The sequence below is a fragment of the Octopus sinensis genome, linkage group LG7, assembly GCF_006345805.1.
Source record: "Octopus sinensis linkage group LG7, ASM634580v1, whole genome shotgun sequence".
NCBI classification, from domain to species: Eukaryota; Metazoa; Mollusca; class Cephalopoda; order Octopoda; family Octopodidae; genus Octopus; species Octopus sinensis.
The window spans coordinates 47,305,688-47,324,977 of NC_043003.1; the positions used below are offsets into that span (position 1 = coordinate 47,305,688).

Sequence of the window (19,290 nt, forward strand, 5' to 3'; positions counted from 1 at the left end):
TCATAACAAAACACATCGCAACCCCACAATATATACCACAACAGAAAACCTTCCTACCCTGGATGTTTTACATAATAATGAAAACCTCCAATAACATCCCAATCCCTTTCCTATGCTGCTTCCTACCCCATCACTTCCAGTATGTCACCTGGTAACTAAAAAGCGAATCATATAAGTAATCAATCAATTAGCCAATTTTGAATGGCTTAACCTAATTTCAGCTTCAATGGTTTGAAGTAGGCTTCCTTCCACCACCACCACCACCACAGTTGCCAAAGTGGACTGCCACTATCACCACCACTATCAAGACAGCTGCCAAATTGTACCACCCAGCAGTAACTGAGTGTAACAACAGAGCAGTTATATGATGCAATCAGGACTAGACTTTTTATTGAATTCAGATTCTTTTTCTTTGTCAAGTCTACAAGACTGTCAGCAGAAAAAGTGCAAGAAAAGCAGATAATGAAGAAGTCAGAAAACCTAAAATGAATGAAAAACTGAAGGAGGTCGACCATCATCATCATCAGTGCCAACATACCAACTCAACCACAGTTATCATCATCAACAGCATGACAGACTAGTCAAATCTATTTCACCCATCCACTGTTTTACTTCTAATCTTTGTTGTAGTCTGATGTCTTATGTCCCTTAACAACCCTGAAAGCTATGCCAGTGGAGTGCAAGCTCCTGATAGGGTCTCTCATGCAGGAAAGGTCACAGGATAGAGACCAGACTATTATGGACCACCTCTTCCCAGAGCTAAAAATGCCTTTGTGTAAGGCTAATGACCCTGCCTAGAAAAAAAAAAGCATCAATGAAATTCAGAACCAACAAAATTTGGGAGAGTCAAGAACAGTGAACAAAAGTTACCAATTGCCAATGCTTCATAGGGGAAGGAGCTAAAATAAGTACAGTAATTGTTTTACTTATAGCCCATATGAGAGAAAGGAGGGTTATTGGAAACACCAACATCATCATCATTTAATGTCCGTTTTCCATGGGTTGGACAGTTTGACTGGAGACTGGCAAGCCAGGAGGCTGCACCAGGCTCCAAACTGATCTGGCAATGTTTCTACATCTGGATGCCCTTCCTAACATCAACCACTTCAAGAGTATAGTGGGTGCTTTTTACATTCCACTGGCACAAGAGCCAGTCACTCAGCTAAAAAGATATACAAAATGAACATGAAACTAAACAAAAAGTGAGAGTTCAGTGGATATTGAACTCACATTCCCTTGGTGCATATATATTTATTCAGTAAGCACTTTGACAATATTCACTGGTCACACTTATGCTTTCATATGCATTTACAGCAAGTTTAAAATAGTTTAGAATCATACATGATATTTACTTGCTTTAACTAAATTTATATGTTACAGCTAAGATATCACTACAAAATCTCTTCGTTATTCTGACAATCAAATTAGTAAAACTTCAACTGATCTTTTTGAGAAAATTCTAAGGAGCCAAAATATTATTCTAATGATTTGTAAATTCAACTATCAAATTTAGATTTTAATTATTTATTTTCAGAAATAGATTAACTAAGAGTGAATAGTAGATCTGTACTTACAGTTTTAAATAAAAGAGTTTTGTGTAGATATGTAAATGAGGGGAAAATCCAAAACTGATTCTCAACTTTAACTTGAAAATCATCATCATCATCATCATCATTTAATGTCTGTTTTCCATGCTGGCATGGATCGGATGGTTTAACAGGAACTGGCCAGCTGAAGAGCTGCCTGGGCTCCACATCTGTTTGGGCATGGTTTCTAGTTGGGTGCCCTTCCTAGTGTCAACCACTTCACAGAGTGTAATGGGTGCTTTTATGTGGCACAGGCACAGGTGCTTTCTCACGTGGCACTAGCATCCATGAGCCCCACAAGAGTTAGGATCACTCAGCTACAGAGGGATGTAGGGGACATACCTGTATGCAAGGACAACCATGATTTTACTTAGCTTGACCACGTCTTCTCAAGCACAACAAACAATCAGAAGTCTTGGTCCCTTGTCATCCCCTCTATGAGGCTTAACATCTGAAAATCCTTTCTCACCATTTCAGATCACATCTTTCCGGGTCTACCCTTTCCACACGTTTCCTCCACGTTTAGAGATCGGCACTTTTTTAAGCAGCTGTCCTCATCCATTTGCATTACATGAATGTACTGGTGCAGTCTTCTCTCTTGCACACTATATCTGATGCCTCACATACCCAGTTTTTCTCACAAAACACTTACACGCTGTTGTATATGCACACTGATATTACCCATCCAGCTGGCTTCATTTCTTTCAAACCTTCCCATGTCTTCAGCAGTCACAGTCTATGTCTAACAGCCATGCAGCATAGCTGTTCATGCACAAAGAAAGAGATCTTTTGTTACTAGCAGAGGTAGCAGTTCTCTGAACTTTGCCCAGCCCATTTTTATTCTAGTAGCTATGCTTTTGGAATAACCTCCATCATTGCTAACTTGGTCACCTAAGTACCAGAAATTGTCTACTACTTTTAAAGTCACCACCACCACCATTTGAGGGAGTCTACTTTCTGTACATTCTTAGTGTTTAATGTACCTGCACATCTGCCACATGTAAAGACTACTTTCTCTGTTAATCTTCTAGTGATATTGTTGCACCTCTCATGTGCCCATAGCTTGCAATGGTTACACCATATGGAGTTTCTACCAATACATTTTCTACATATTGAGCAGGGCCATCTCCGAGAAGGGATTTGTGATTTGTCTGTTTTCCTACTTATTAGGAATTTGGTCTTTGCTAAATCAACTTAAAGCTCTTTGATTCCAACAAAAAGTATGTGAAAGCATTAATGTTTAGGAGTTAAAACATTTCCAGACTTTAAACATTAAAAACAATTTGTTTGTAAAATGCCTCAGTCCTTTGGGTGTTAAGTTCATGTTTTTTTTTGTTTTTTTAAGGTCTGAAAGGGTATTAATAGATATTGTCAACAATGTGAATTCAAAGACCTAAACTTTGGTGATGTAACAGAACTAATAATAATAGTTTCTAACAGAGGGACAAAGCCAGAAATTAAGTGGTGGGGATTATCTACTTATATCCAGTGCTTGATCAGTACTTTATTTTATCAACTAGGGTTGATAAAATAGTTATTTTATTGACCCTATTATCCAGGAAGATAAAAGACAAAGATGACCTCAGCAGGATTTGAACTCAGAATGTAAAATGCTGGAACAAATATAAGATATTTCTCCAATATTTTAACAATTCTGTCAAGGCCAACAATTTTGAGGAGAAGGGAAGTTGATACCATCAGCTCCAATCTTTTAATGGTCCTTTATTTAATCAACCCTGAAAGGATGAAAGATAAAGTTGACCACAGCAAGATTTAAATTTGGAATGTAAAGAGCTGGAACAAATAACCCAAGGCATTTTTTTAAATGTGCTTATGATTCTGTCAATTCACTGCAATAATATTAACAATTCCTTCAACACTTTTTCTGTAAAAATATAAAGAAGACATTACAAAACAAGTGCCAAGAGTTTTAACTATGACCAAAGAAGAACGGTTTTGGAGATACAAACCACCAAGCTTTAAATTCAAGAGTACAAAGCAATAAGACAACCACACAGCTTCCATTGATAGTAGTATCACTATTAAAATAAATTGTTATTGTTTGGCTGATCTAGAACTAAAGCAAGTTCAAATTTCTGTAAGATTCAAGTTCTGATAATATAAGCTGGGATCAATTGATTACAACAAATCCATGTTTGAAGGTGCAAAACATATAATCAACTTATTAATTCTGTTAATCCCAGATGAAGTTAACAGGACACACGATCAATTCACTAGCCCTATTAATCCCAGATCAAATGAAGAAATTGTAAGACCAACTTGTTAGCTTTATTAATCTCAGATCAAGTGCACAATATGACCAACTTATTAGTAATATTCACCCCAAGTTGAAATGAAAGGATATTAAATCATCTATGAATAAAATAGCTTGAAAATGTCACATCACATGATATATGAAAGAAAGGATTATAACGTGAAATACACAAACACATAGTGCAGCATTATAAAATTGCCAATTATTTATTATAATACTTGACAGTATTGAATTTAACTCCATTTCAAGCTAAATTTTAAAAGGATGGGCATTACATAATTGACATTTTCTAATTCCTATGTCATGAGCAAACAAGAGAGAGAGAGAGATGATGTTGAGTCATGAGACTCAACAATGCAGGGCAAAAAAACCCAAAACAAAACAAAAAAAAACAACAAAAAACAAGACTATCAACCATATTCACTTAACCTAAATTCAATTCATAAAAAGGAAAACTTTATATTTTTTGCATCTAAGGAAACTGGGTTAAAAGACTTACTTCACTCTTTTCTATTTAAACATATTTTCAAACACAGGGATCAGTTCATCAATAAAACAAAACAAGTAAAAGAAAAGCTATATCAACTTACCCACTTTTTCTATAGTGAAACAATAATCTGGTTTGTTAACAAATGCAAAAGCACTCCCTCCCTCGCTCTCTCTCTCTCTCTCACACACACTCTCACACACACACACACACACACACAAAATTGCGTTTTTATATTATTGCATACTTTCAGATGTATTACTAAAGCCTGATAAAGCAATAACAATACTAAAATCAAGTGAAACCCCACTTGAAACAGAAAGCACAGATTATGTTTAAAGTAAGATTATTTACGGTATGAATAAGTGCGACATATTCACACACTGGACTTCAGCCCAAGCCACACTTTAGCCACTTAGGAAAATTGTGTGTTTGATCGCTCATTGTTTAATGTTTATGCGTTTTACTACCATATTTCTGTTAAAATAAACTGCTTTTGTTTAAATTACTTTTGAAAATAATGAAGAATTCAGTGAAATAACTTTGTCATTGGCATTATTAAGGTGGTGTTTCAAACATAAATCAACAAGAAATTTTGATGGCAGGTCTTAATTTAGATCACTTTAAAAATTGGAGATTTGTTTCATAAAACCAAGAGTGATCTTAGGCAGATTGGTATCAAAAAGGTTAAACTATATAACTGTAAACCATATTTAGTCAAGTTGCAGTATAATGAATGAATGAATGAATGACCCCCTTCGGTCAGACATTGACCATGGGTTTGCACCTAGAGAGTTACCCTCTGAGGCACAAGTCTGGGCAAGGTTGTTTTATGGAAGACCAGCAGTCGCCCATGCATACTGGCCTCCCCTCTCTACGTCACCGATGTTGTCCAAGGGAAAGGCAAGGGCCGATACAGCTTGGCACCTGTGACGTCGCAACTCATTTCTACAGCTGGGTGAACTGGAGCAACGTGAAATAAAGTGTCTTGCTCAAGAACACAACACATAGCCCCGCCCGGGATTCGAGCTCACAACCTCACGATCGTAAGCTCGACGCTCTAACCACTGAGCCACGCGCCTTCATAGTCAAGTTGCAGTATAATAATGATATATTAAGGTTATAACCATAAATGAGGTGGAATGGCGAAAACGATAGTTATAGAGTAAAGAAAATGTTGTAACATTTAGTAGCAACCCTTCATCTTCTGAGTTCCAATCTCACTACAGTTGGTATTCTCTTTCATGCCCTGAAAGTTGATGAAATAAACAAAAGTCATATATTCTTTTCTACTCTAGGCAGACAGTTAGATCGACCCCAGTATGCAACTGGTACTTAATTTATCAACCCTGAAAGGATGAAAGTAAAAGTCAACCTCGGCAGAATTTGAACTCAGAATGTAAAGCCATATATTGAAGCCAATTCAATTACCTATTCCTATCCTTTGAAAAAGTTTAGTCATAAGGGGCAACCTGAGAAATTATTCTTGATTTCACGCTGGTATGGATAAAATGAGAGCACAAAGTGGCCATTACTTCACTTTGATATCAAGAGTTCTACTCTGAGAAACCTATCTAAAGGAGAGTTTGATAAGTCTATTTGCAGAGAAGGGTGTAGAGTATAATATTTAGGCTTTGCCTTTTGTTTATGACAGAGGAAAGGAGGAAAATGTAGCCTTATCTACAGTCCAAGCAACAACACCACATTTTCCTCTTTTTGTTACTTTCAGATGAAAGACAAGATCTAATTAGATTCTGCACATTGCACACAAAATGAAATTATTTAACCATTCTACTAACTGCTGCCAACACAGATCACTGCAAATCATTTATTACCCATTTAAGTTGTTTGTTACAGATCTTCCTTAGTCTATATCACTTCCATGCAGGAGCAGCTGTGTGGTAAGTAGCTTGCTTACCAACCATATGGCTCTGGGTTTAATCCCATTGCGTGGCACCTTGGGCAAGTGTTTTCTATTATAGCCTCAGGCCGACCAAAGCCTTAAGAGTGGATTTGGTAGACGGAACCTGAAAGAAGTCCATTGTATATACATATATATATGTGTGTGTGTGTGTGTGTGTGTGTGTGTGTGAGAGTGTGTGTGTATGTATGTGTGTGTATATGTTTGTGTGTCTGTACTTGACCCACACCATCCCCAACATTGCTTGACAACCGATGCTGGTGTGTTTACGCCCCGTAACTTAGCGGTTCAGCAAAAGAGACTGATAGAATAAGTACTAGGCTTACAAAGAATAAGTCCTGGGGTCGATTTGCTTGACTAAAGGTGGTGCCCCAGCATGGCCGCAGTCAAATGACTGAAACAAATAAAAGAATAAAAAAAAATAATCCATGAACACAAAGACACACAATGATAACTGCACATAAACACAAAATGAAAGGAACACTTCCATATAGACCAGAGTTTCTTAGGCTTTTATACCTCTGTAGCCACTTTCACTGAACAGCATTTTACAAATGCTGCTTCCATATGCTTTGCTAAACAAAACGAAAAAAAAAAAATTCAAAGTGAAGATTGTTATCTATATTTTCTTATCATAACCAGCATGCACCTCCCTTTAAATATTTGTATGGATTAGTGCTCCTTTAGTAAAATTCTTGAGGAAATTACTAAAGGTGTGGACTTATCTGATGAAATTTATATTGGACCATGATACATCATCCATCATGTTTCAACTCTATGATAATACTACAATGTCCTATTTACAGTTTAGTCTTGACAAAGATCTTTTTGAAAATATGTTGAAAAAACAAGCAGCGCCCTCGTTAAAATGTTTTATTTCTTGACACTCTCAACAGCCAGTACCCACCTCATAACAACCCCTCTAACAATTTACTCCTGCCCCCTATAAGTTCACAACTTTCCCTCATATTAAGAACCACTGATACAGACACATATATATAAATATAGAGAAACAGTGATTGAGTGTGGAACATGTGTATAGAAGAAGCAGAGAGAGAGAGAAAGTAAATGAAAGCAGCAACAATAACAGCAACAAGAACAGCCACACAGAGAAGAAACAATAAAAATGCAACAGCAGCAAACCCAGACTATGCAGTAACTATTACTAAGAGGAAAACTTTCTTTCGCAGTCTCCACCTCAACGTCACTATAGACATAAAAGTGCACTAGTTACATCTGCTGCTACATGAAATGCAGACAATGACTGTGTATGTGTGTAGGAGGGGGTCGGGTGGAAGGTGCATGACATAAATAACCAGAGCCAGTCTTTGTACTTTAATACTTTTTGATTCTATCTAGAATGGAAAGCAGGGATTCTAGTTTATAGACTACACATGTAAGTGCTCAACACAAGCTTGCACAGAAAAGCATAATATTATCATACATATGTATCATATAAGCACACATTTCTTTAAGCATATATATTCTTTTAGTCTTTTACTTGTTTCAGTCAGTTGATTGTGGCCATGCTGGATGGAGCAATGCCTTAAAGAGTTTTTTTTTTAGTCAAAGAAATTGACACCAGGATTTATTCTTTCTAAGCCAAGTACTTATTCTATCGATCTCTTTTGCTGAAACCGCTAAGTTACAGGGATGTAAACACACCAGCATCATTTGTCAAGTGATGGCAGGGGTACAAATAAAGACATACACACACGTACATAAATACACATACACATATATATACACATACATGACAGCTTCTTTCAATCTCCGTCCTTCAAATCCACTCACAAGGCTTTGGATGGCCCAGGGCTATAGTAGAAAACACTTGCTCAAGGAGTCATGCAATGAGACTGAACTTAGAATCATGTGGTTGGGAAGCAAACTTCTTACCAAACAACCATGCAATATATCATCATCATCATCATCATCCTTTAACGTCCATTTTCCATGCTGGTATGGGTTGGATGGTTTGACAAGAACAGATGAACCAGAGAACTGCACCAGGTTCCAGTGTAATTTGGCTTGGTTTCTACAGCAGGATGCTCTTCCTAACACCAAACTTTTCCATCTCTTTTTAATGTTCCCTTTCTCATGCTTGCATGGGTCAGACAGAATTTGCTGAAACAAATATTCCACACGTGTAGAGTTCTGTTCTCATTTATTTGTTTACCGCCTTGTTTTTTATTATATCAGATTTATGCTTGTTCTGATATCTGCTTTCCCATGCTAGCATGGGCCATATGAATACACTATTGAGCATTGTTTCACTGCCAGATGCCCTTCCTGTCACTAACATTTACCTACTTTTCATTTTTAAATATAGGGTCCCTTATTTTCACACATCTTCGAAGACGTAAAACTAACAGACAATTTGTTGACAGGAGGAACGACAGCATCACTGTTTGTAACTTGTAATTTTCAGAGAAGCATCAGTGTAAACACACATACATACACACCCACAAGACTAGATTCTTTAAGTTCCTATCTACCATATCCTCTCACAAGCTGCTTTACTGTGGGATGATCGTTGCCAGAGTGGCTAACTGGCATTTGTGCCGGTGTGCAGGTGGCACGTAAAAAAAAAACACCATTTGGGTATGGCCGTTGCTAGTACTGCCTGACTGGCCCTCGTGCTGGTAGCACGTAAAAGCACCCACTACACTCTTGGAGTGGTTGGCATTAGGAAGGGCATCCAGCTGTAGAAACTCTGCCAGATCAAGACTGGAGCCTGGTGCATCCATCTGGCTCGCCAGTCCTCAGTCAAATCGTCCAACCCATGCTAGCATGGAAAGCGGACGTTAAACGATGATGATGATGATGATGATATATATATATGTGATAGACTCTCCCTTCGGTTTTGACATATGAGGATCTGACAACCTCCTCTTTCTTTGTCAGTTGCAATGCTTATGTCAAATATGACATTTAAGTCACACCAACGATTTGCAAAGAAGGCCACAGATGCTGCAAGTATGAAGATTACAAGTCAGTGCATGTGAGTATATTTTCAGACACTTTTCTCCTTTGCCTTGCACTCCTAAGCCTGTTAACACTGTTTGCAACAAAGTTTCTGATACCATTTTGATGCAATAATCTCCATGTTGATGCATAATCTCCAAAGGTGTCATGAGCTATCTTCACTGCTGAGAGGTTACTCTTCAGCGTATCCTTATATCTGTGCCATGGTCAATCAAGATTCCTGAGCCCACTATCATATGCATGTATGTGTGTCTTTGTACATGTGTTTCCCACCCTAACCCCCGCTTAGCAATCAGTGTTGGTTTGTTTATAACCTCATAACTTAGTAGATTGGCAAAAGAGACCAATAGAATAAGCATCAGACTTAAAAATAAGCACTGAAGTTTATCTGTTCAACTAAAACATGACAAAGCAGTGCTCCAGTGTGATTGCAGTCCAACTACTGAAACAAGATAGAAGGTAAGTATTTACAAAGAAATCTTATATTTTAGGTTTGATTACCAACTGTTACCCAAGGACCATGACGTGGTGTTAAAACAGGCAATGAATTGCATTTACAACCCAGGTAGATTAAAGCAGGATTTGAACTCGGAACACAAAGAACTAGAAGAAATACAGGAAGGTATCCCTTTTGATACTCTATAATTTCCACTAGCCCACCACCCTAGACTGTAATGTATTTAATAATGCTTGTTCAGAATAAGTCACCAGGGACCAAAAAATATCCACATCAGTTACAAGTCAGTTGGTGAACCTGTATGAGGCTACATGACCTGTTAGATACAGCAGTCAAATCTCTTAAGATAATGGACATATTGGATAATATATTTCTAAACACTACATCTGAATAGAAAATAGTAAATTAAATTGGCTATTACAATTCTGTTTGATAGTTATTTAGTTTGTAATGATCTCATACAACAAACACATCTGCCTTATTTGTATTGCTATATCACAGTATGCTATGTACTCTTATAGTATATAGGTTAAACAATACTATATGAGATGCATATAAGATTTGTATATATACAGAGGGTGAAGTAGAGAAGGAAGGCTTGCAAAACAGGCAGCTGCTGGTCTTCTATGACAAGCTCGTTAATTCAACCATGGATAGGAAGTCATACAAGCAGACAGACAGTCAAATGGATGGGTAGCTGTGTGTGTGTGTGTATGATTGTTCAATTTTATTTCAAGATTTCTTGCCAACAGAGGAAGAGTCTGTTTCTAACCTAGGTCCAAGGCTTCTTCCTAGGGATTTCAACATCAACAACAGGGTATTTTTGTATGCATGTATGTATGTTTTGTTTTATGTATGTCTATTCATGCATATCTAGACATGCTGATATATACTTAAAATGTTAAACTTCTGGAAAGTTTCGCAGATTTTTGCAGTTCCAGAGATGGCTTGGGTCGTTAGTCTTCGAAACAGCTTTCTCCTTTCTGGTTTTGAGAAGCCTAATTTCTCAAGATTGGTATCTAGGCAGTGTGTTACATATCCCAGTGCCCCAATGATTGCAGATATAAACCTGAACTTGTAATCTAGATAGAGTAACTGCAGATTTCTCAATAGTTCAGCATAGGTGAGCTGGCGAACCAGATGGCTGCACCAGGCTCCAGTCTTGATCTGGCAGAGTTTCTACAGCTGGATGCCCTTCCTAACGCCAACCACTCCAAGAGTGTAGTGGGTGCTTTTATGTGCTACCGGCACAGGGGCCAGTCAGACGGTACTGGCAATGACCTCGCTCGAATTTTTTACACATGCCAACGGCACAGGTGCCAGTAAGGCGATGCTGGTAATGATCCCGCTCGAATGGTGCCTCCTACATGCCACTGGCACGGAAGCCAGTTAGCCGCTCTGGCAACGATCACGCTCGGATGATGTTCTTAGCACCCTACTAGCACGGGGCACAAATGCCAGTAAGGCAAAGCTGGCAATGATCACACTCAAATGGTGCCTTTTATGTATATATATATATATATAATGTTATTTATATTAAGAGTATTACTCATGTAAATGCCTCATGCTATAAGGGACTCTTAAAGTCAAACAAAACTACTTTAATAAACATACAGTGTACTGACAGCGAGGGAATGCAACATGGAAGTTGTCTCTTAAAAACAGATGTCCGGCGGAATCTGTTTTTAAGAGATGACTTCCAAGTTGCATTCTCTCACTGTTGGTACACTCTATATTTATTAAGGTCGTTTTGACTTTAAGAGTCCCTTATAGCATGAGTCATTTACATGTAGTAATGCCCTTAATATAATAATGTATTTAAAAGGGAATAAATTAATTATATATTTTGTATAAATTCTTCCCGTAACTGGTTTTTCACACTGACTACTTGATAAATTTTTATATAGATTTTATCCTTATATTTAATTTTATATATATATATATCATGATCATCAAAATTTTTATGTCTACATTCCATGCAGGCATGGGCTGAACAGGTCATCTTGGTCTAAGTTATCTCCTATTCAGAACTGTTGCAACTATAGACTGATTTTGTACAAATTTGGCTTGATTTTTTTTCAGCTTGATGCTTGTCTTTTCATCAATCACTTTACAGAGTATACTGGGTGCAGTTTTTGCAGCACCAACACTAAAGTGGTTGAATTAAGGGATATCAGAACCCATTTGCCAAGCCCTTTACAAGGCGGGCATATTTTATGGTATTAGCATTAGAAAGATTATTTTGCACACATGTCATTTTAAAGGAATGTGAGCTATCAACTTTCTATTGTGGAACTAGTACGGGATGGTGCTTTGTACAGAGGACAATGTAAAGAGTACTCAGAAGGAAGACATGTAGACTAAGAAGAAGAAATAGGATGGGAACAATACCAGGAGTGAGACCAGAAGTGAGTGAGCTGAACAAAGAAGTACTGAAGGTACTCAATAATTGAACACATTTGCACACACACACACACACACACACACATCATGGCTTAGCTTTGCAATGAAAGATTCAACAGGGGGATTGTCCAAATCAACTACAAACTCACTGATGGCTGACTAGGTCAATACAAGAGGACCTGTTTTAAGCTCAGTCTTGCTGTTTCATAGTTCTTCAATATTCTATACTCAAAAACAACCCTGCCTGCATTCTCAAAAGAGGAAACAGACTGGTGAATGGTATGTTACCTAGCTACACGACTGGAGGCAATGGTAAATCACTGACAATGGTCAATATAACAGTCTGTGATTTTCCACAGAACCTTCCTGTTCAGTGTTGAACACTTTGATAAAGTCAATAATTGTCAATACAGTGCCTAGTTCTGTTTTCACATTTCCTTAAGAGTTGCCAGAGAATAAATAACAGTTGGTGCTACTCTTGTGACTCTGAATCTACACCGGCTTTCTGGGAGCCATCCGGCAATGATGACTCCTCAAAAAATCTTGTGAAGGAAAACAGTTATCCCGTGAGTTGGAGCAAATAAACTTCCCCATTACTTGTTCTTGTACAGGATGATGATCAAATCAATATTGCACCCCAACTCAGTTGAGGGGGCCTTGTTTTGCAATTGGTTGTTGACCTCACCAGTGCTGGTGCCATGAAAAAAACACCCTGTACTCTCTGTAAAATGGTTGGGATTAGGAAGGGCATTCAGTCATAGAAATCTTGCCAAAGCAGATATTAGAGTTCAACACAATCTCCTGGCTTGTCAGATCGTGTCAAACCATCCAACCCATGACAGTATGAAACGCAAACGTTAAATAATGATGACGATAATGATGATGGTGATAAAATATATACACATACACACTTTTCAGGTAGCTGTTGTCATTCATATGCATCTCATACTCATATCTATACAACCCTCTGTTGAGCATACTACAGATGATTCCTCATACATCCAGTTTTTCTTTCATCTCATTTGTACTCCATTATTCATTTCTTCCTAGCTTTAGCAAATCCTCTGTATTCAAAGCTTATGCCTCACTATCATGCAGCACTGTACTTCACACACAATGCTGTATTCAATCTGCCCATAACTGGTTTACATTTAAATCTGTTTCATCATCGCTGTTTAACGTCTGCTTTCCATGCTGGCATGGGTTGGATGGTTTGACTGAGGTATAGCAAGCCAGAAGGCTGCACCAGACTCCAATCCGATCTGGCAAAGTTTCTACAGCTTGATGCCCTTCCTAACGCCAACCATTCCGAGAGTGTAATGGGTGCTTTTTACATGCCACCAGCATAAGGGCCAGTCAGGTGGTACTGGCACTGACCACACTTGAATGATGCTTTTTACATGCCACCAGCACAAGGGCCAGTCAGGTGGTACTGGCACTGAACACACTTGAATGATACTTTTTATGTGCCACCAGCACAGGGTTATATTTATGAAACATTATAGTCCATGAATTAAACTGCTAATTTTTATACATTTTAACATTCACTTTCCTAGGTCAGCAAGAAATAGTTCAAATTCACTATCCTTCAGTTAGGTCAACTGCACTATAGATGTCAGTAATAAAAAAGGAGGATCTCCAATAATGTTGCTACATAATATGTGGTGATAACACAATATGTGGTGATAACACAAAATGTGGTGATGCAATGGAGTAAAATAAATGAAGAAGCTTATACCATGTCATCAGGATTACTAGGCTCACTTGGTGCACCAAAAGAAAGGGTGCAAATTATATATGAACATGCCCTTTTGATTTAAGAGACTTCAATTTGCAGAACATCTAAGCACTGCCATGTCAATCAATAAAGCTAAGAACAAACACTGACACGTTGGACTGCATCTTGAAGAATGGTTTTAATAATGACCAATTGTATGTGAGATGCTCAAGTTGGAAGTTTCTATAATCTTGTTATTTATATGATGCCGCATGGATTTTTTGTCAGTGAACAGGTCGTGGTCTTAAAGCGACGAAAATATTTTGACAAATTAAACTTAAATGTTGAAGTGAATCGAACGGCTTTTGTGTGTTTCTTAAATGGCTTACCAACACCTTCCACGCTGCAATTGTTTTCGTTTCAGCACACGATCTCAGATCAAATCATTTGCTATGCAAGTACATCTCTGTTATTTATATGTTGGTTGGTAAAATATTAAAAAAAAAAACATTATAGCTCTTGAGGTGCTGACATGACAATGTTCAGAATTCTCAAGGCTACAATGTTACTTATATCATACAAGCTGGGTCCCACTGCAACTCTTACTGTAATTTCTTTATCACAGCATGTACCGCATTTCCAATATTTGCATCTGTAGGTCTCCTCTCTGCACTCTGATTTCTTCATATTATAGGAGTGATATTTCCAGAGCATGGAAACCACACAGCTATGTCTGCACCTACAGGCATAGTTGCAGGTTCAGTTATAACTGTGTGGTTCAGAAACTCACTTATCAACCATGTGGCATCAGGCTAAGTCCAACTGAGCAGTACCATGAGCATTGTCTTCTACTATAGCCCCAGACTGACTAATGCCTTGTGACGGAATATGGAAGACAAACTGAAAGAAGCACATTATTTATATATATATATATATATATATATTATATATATATATATATATACATATTCCAAGAAAGAGGTTGTGAATTCAACCAACTAAGGGATAATATCTATCCAATATACTGCTTGTAGAATACCCAATTATTAATACACAAGTGTTTTTTATTGCATTGCAATTACATTACCAAGTGTACTAAATGGGTGAAGGTAAAGAGATATTTTACCATTGATTTATAGAGCAATAAGAAAATGGAGGTATCAATAGGTGGTTCATCAACTTTTAGATATTATATTATGTAAACTTATCTATTTATTTACTAAAATGACAATTACAAAAAAGTCATTTTAGTAAATAAATAAGTTGACATAATATAATGTCTAAAAGTTGATGAATCACCTATTGATCCCCTCCATTTTCTTATTGCTCTCTCTCTTTATATATATATATATATATATATATATATATATATAGAGAGAGAGAGAGAGAGAGAGAGAGAGAGAGTGTGTGTGTGTGTAAGCACGTGTGTGTCTTTGTGAATGTTTACATCTGTAGGGAGCTATGTTACAAGTAGTTACATCATTTGTGGCTGGGCTGCAACCAGTGATGCTTGTTTATTGACATTTCCTTGTTAGCAAATCGCCTGCTAGCTCTGGGATTAAAATTCTTCTACTGAAGAAAACAGGTATGTGTGGACTACAGGAAGGACATTTTGTCCATAAAAATTCTGTCGTTTAACCATTGCTATCATGGAAAAACATACTTTCTATTCATTTTCAAATTATTTTAAGAATTAAAGACGATCATGAATAAAAAAAAAAACGAAATAAATTATTTTTTCATTTACTCAATTCCGTATTCTTCTTGAACATACTTGGACAAGTATGTGTCATTTATACAGATTATTAAATATATTACTAGGTATGTATCTGTAACAGTGCAGTAGGCCTTCCTGCATTAGATATCAAACTGCAATAAATCCAATACGGTTCTATTAAACTGAATACGATTAAATTACAATTTACTTTTCAGCCGGGACAACGCCGGGTATATGTTGTGTGTGTATGTGTGTATAAAGGTCGCCAACAAGAGAAAATGGACATTAAATGATATAAGTATATAGACACGAATCTATAATAATACACATATACTCATGGTTGTATATATAATGGGAAATTTTGGGAAGTACATATATCCACATATTCACATTATTATACACACACACATATAGACAGATAGATAGATAGATAGATATAATATATATTATCAAGGACCTATAATCCTTTAAGGGATGCTAGCATCCTAGTTCTCCCGTTTAGTGGAAACTAAATATATTGGTCTTATATATATATATATATATATATATATATATATATATATAGGCATTTAAAATATTTATGAATGAGGAAAAGAAGAAAATGGAGTAATTGACATACAGACATCAGTTTATTTAAAGATATTCAAATCCATATAATGAAATTAAATAAACTGATGTCAATCTCTCCATGTTCTCTTTCTCATATATATATATATATATATATATATATATATATTAAAATACGGTTAGACTAAAGCGTTAAGACTCAGTTGAATTAGGTACTTGGAATTGGCGAAGGTAAAATACGTACACCCGTTTTCGGCGTAACAAAAACCTTAACCCTTAACACTGGGTGCGCGTATTCTTTACTTTTGCCCTTAAATTGAGGCACCTTGTTAGGTCGCAATAATATGCACACCCAAACAATATAAAGTGGATATCAAACTCGACGCAGAAGCGTTACTCATATATATATATATATATATATATTGGTCAGCCCCGATTAAATTACAGCCAGCCGGTTTCCAGATTACTGACATCAAATGTATATATTCTATACCGTTATTGAGTTCTTTATCTTTAGTCTTATCATATTGTGCGATGACAGCGAGTAGGAGCTGATAAAAAGGAACTATATATACATGTAAGCAAAAGATTCTTACGGACGTAAATAGATATGTGGTTGGTTATTATTTATATGTAATTTTAAAGCCTATGAAAACAGTGGATATTAAGTAAATAACGGATTCAGTCCAAGTGCAGAATCAATATTGATATTAATTTTATTGACAGTGGCATTAAAGTTTTGCTGTATATGTTTGGCTTCCCCAGTTAAGCTAGACATTCGGTAAAACTTCGAAGTTAACTGTCAATAAAAATTACATATGTAGTTGTGTCTGCGCGTATATATATATATATATATATATGATTTGAAAACCCCACTAGAATGGGAGAAAGCGCTAATACATGATCTAAGTTATATGATTGATGTATAAGAAATGTAATATATAAATAAATATATATATATATATATATATATATATATATATATATATACACACACACACACGCGCGCGCGCAGTTGGTGGTAGAACGGAGAATTACAAAGTATACAAACGGAATCTAGAGTGAGATGCAACATATATATATAAATATATACATTTATACTTTGCAAAACGATAGGATTAAGTGTGTACTTACGAGGTATTTACATATACGTGTGTGTATACTCTAACAACAACAACACACAGGGAAGTGAAGGGTGCGATGCCGGCGTGGTTCTTTTACGAACCTCTTCTTACCTCACTGTACAGATATGATGCAATCTTTGGTCCATGGAAGCGAAATTTCTAAGTTGAAACGTGTGTATATGTCAGTATTTTTTTTTTTTGAAATCCACGAACGGAATTTTGGCGAGGAGGATAAAAGAGGACAGATAAACAAGTTAGGTAACTGCTTGCGAAATGTTGATGGCGGTAGTAATAGTAGTAGTAGTAGTAGTGTTTGAAAATAATTTTTAGTAATAGTAGGAGAGGCGGTGATTCTGTTGGATCTCCGTCGTTCGAGATTTACGATTCAATTGTACGGTCAGCAGGATCTGTTTCTGTATTAAAGTGTGGCTCAGCATTCCGCATCTTCATATATATATATCCTTGTCGTGATTCTCAGGCAGAATCAGTGTAGCACACACAGAACGCGACAAGGCTGGAATTTTGAATTACAAGTACAATCTCCCCGATGGGCTAGGTGTATAGGTTTCGTTTACGTAGTTTCACTTACAAGCTGTAGGTCAACCCGAAGCTGCACAGGTACGGGTGACCTTTGTCGAGTAGCGGGCTGCACTACTAAAAAAAAAGAAATTTGAAATAATTTTCCGTTTGCGTATCATGCAGAAAGTCCTGCAAATCTTAGTTTTCCCATCACTGGGCTAGCATATAGTTTCTGTCTACCTAGTTTCTCTTAGATGGTATAGGTCAACTCGAAGCTTGAGAAAATGACAGTAGCTTAAAATGTCACGCAGAGAAAGCAAATTCGTTCCAGACTTTTTCTTATTATTTTTATTTCAATTATTATCCAATCTATACTTTTTTTTGTTTTAGATTGTGGGGTGTGGTTTAATGGATTATTGGCTGGTATTTCTAACAGATCGAGCAGCTTACACAGAAGATCCTTCTCTAGTTCGTATTAGTAGCAGCAGTTACAAAAAAAAACTTGCAGAATTTGGTTACATCCCTTTGAAAAACCCGCCAGAAACGGTGGCACTATTTAGATTCATCGATTTCGAGGTCGAATTCACTTAATAATCCCCTGCTTTAAAATTTATGGCTTGCACCAAAATCAGTAACAGCAAAAATGTTAATATCCTGCTGTCGACACCGCTTACTCCGTCGTCTTTAGAATTACATATGCTCCTGCTATCTACTAGAATCTGTATTATTTAATAAGAGTGATACTAGTACTTGTGAATGGGAGCTACAGAAGTATTATATGTAATTCTAAGGAAGTAAAATAAGTAGCATCGGCAGCAGGCTATTTGAAAATTTAGAAATGAGTTCGCGAAGTGTTATTCAAGAATAAATGAAAAGAAATACATGTCCTAAAATAAACTGAAATCAGTTAATAAGTTAAATAACGCTCACTATGTTCATAATATAAGCACCATTTTTGCTCTGTCATAAAAGTTATGACAAGACGAAGGGAAGTAATTATGATAATGGCATTTTTATTTTCCAGATCTGAACTATAATATTCAGGGCAAAGAAAGATGGAGAAAAGTTAAAAGTGATACAAAAATACAACAAAATTTCCTCAAAGATAGCTTACGTATATAATGAATTTGACATTCCTACACAAGTATGCCCTGCTCCCTTGGCTTTATTTCTTTAAGAAAAATGGATATTTTTCGATGAATTTTTCTACAAATACCTTTCAGATGGTGTAGATTCCGACTGAATTGGAATTTAATGTGGGGAAAAATTGATGAATGAGCACACATACACATTGACACACATCACGTATATACTGTACCTACAAAATGAAACTTGAAATTTTGAAAAAATTATTTCAGTATATATGTGTGTATGCCCACTAATTTTTAGAATCTTTTTTACACTTTAAATTCTGGCATAACCATAAACTACACCATCTGAAAGATATTTACAGAAAAATATATTCAAAAATTACTCAGTTTTTAAAAAGTTATGAAGAGGTATGGCTATGTGGTAAGAAGTTTGCTTCCTAA

General features: G+C 36.5%; 1 protein-coding gene across 3 annotated transcripts in view; it reads right to left on the reverse strand.

Annotated features, from left to right (window-relative positions):
• Positions 1-18,414, reverse strand: part of LOC115214069 (ankyrin repeat and SOCS box protein 3) — a 34,059-nt gene extending 15,645 nt beyond the window's left edge. Inside the window, exon 1 of one of the 3 annotated variants that reach the window (XM_029783113.2) lies at positions 17,250-17,323. The gene's annotated coding sequence lies outside the window, so the exon portion shown is untranslated. Of the gene's footprint in view, positions 1-4,451; positions 4,474-17,249 lie in introns of those variants that run through there. The other 2 variants (XM_036504732.1, XM_029783114.2) reach the window with 2 other exon arrangements.
• Between the last annotated feature and the right edge of the window lie 876 nt (positions 18,415-19,290).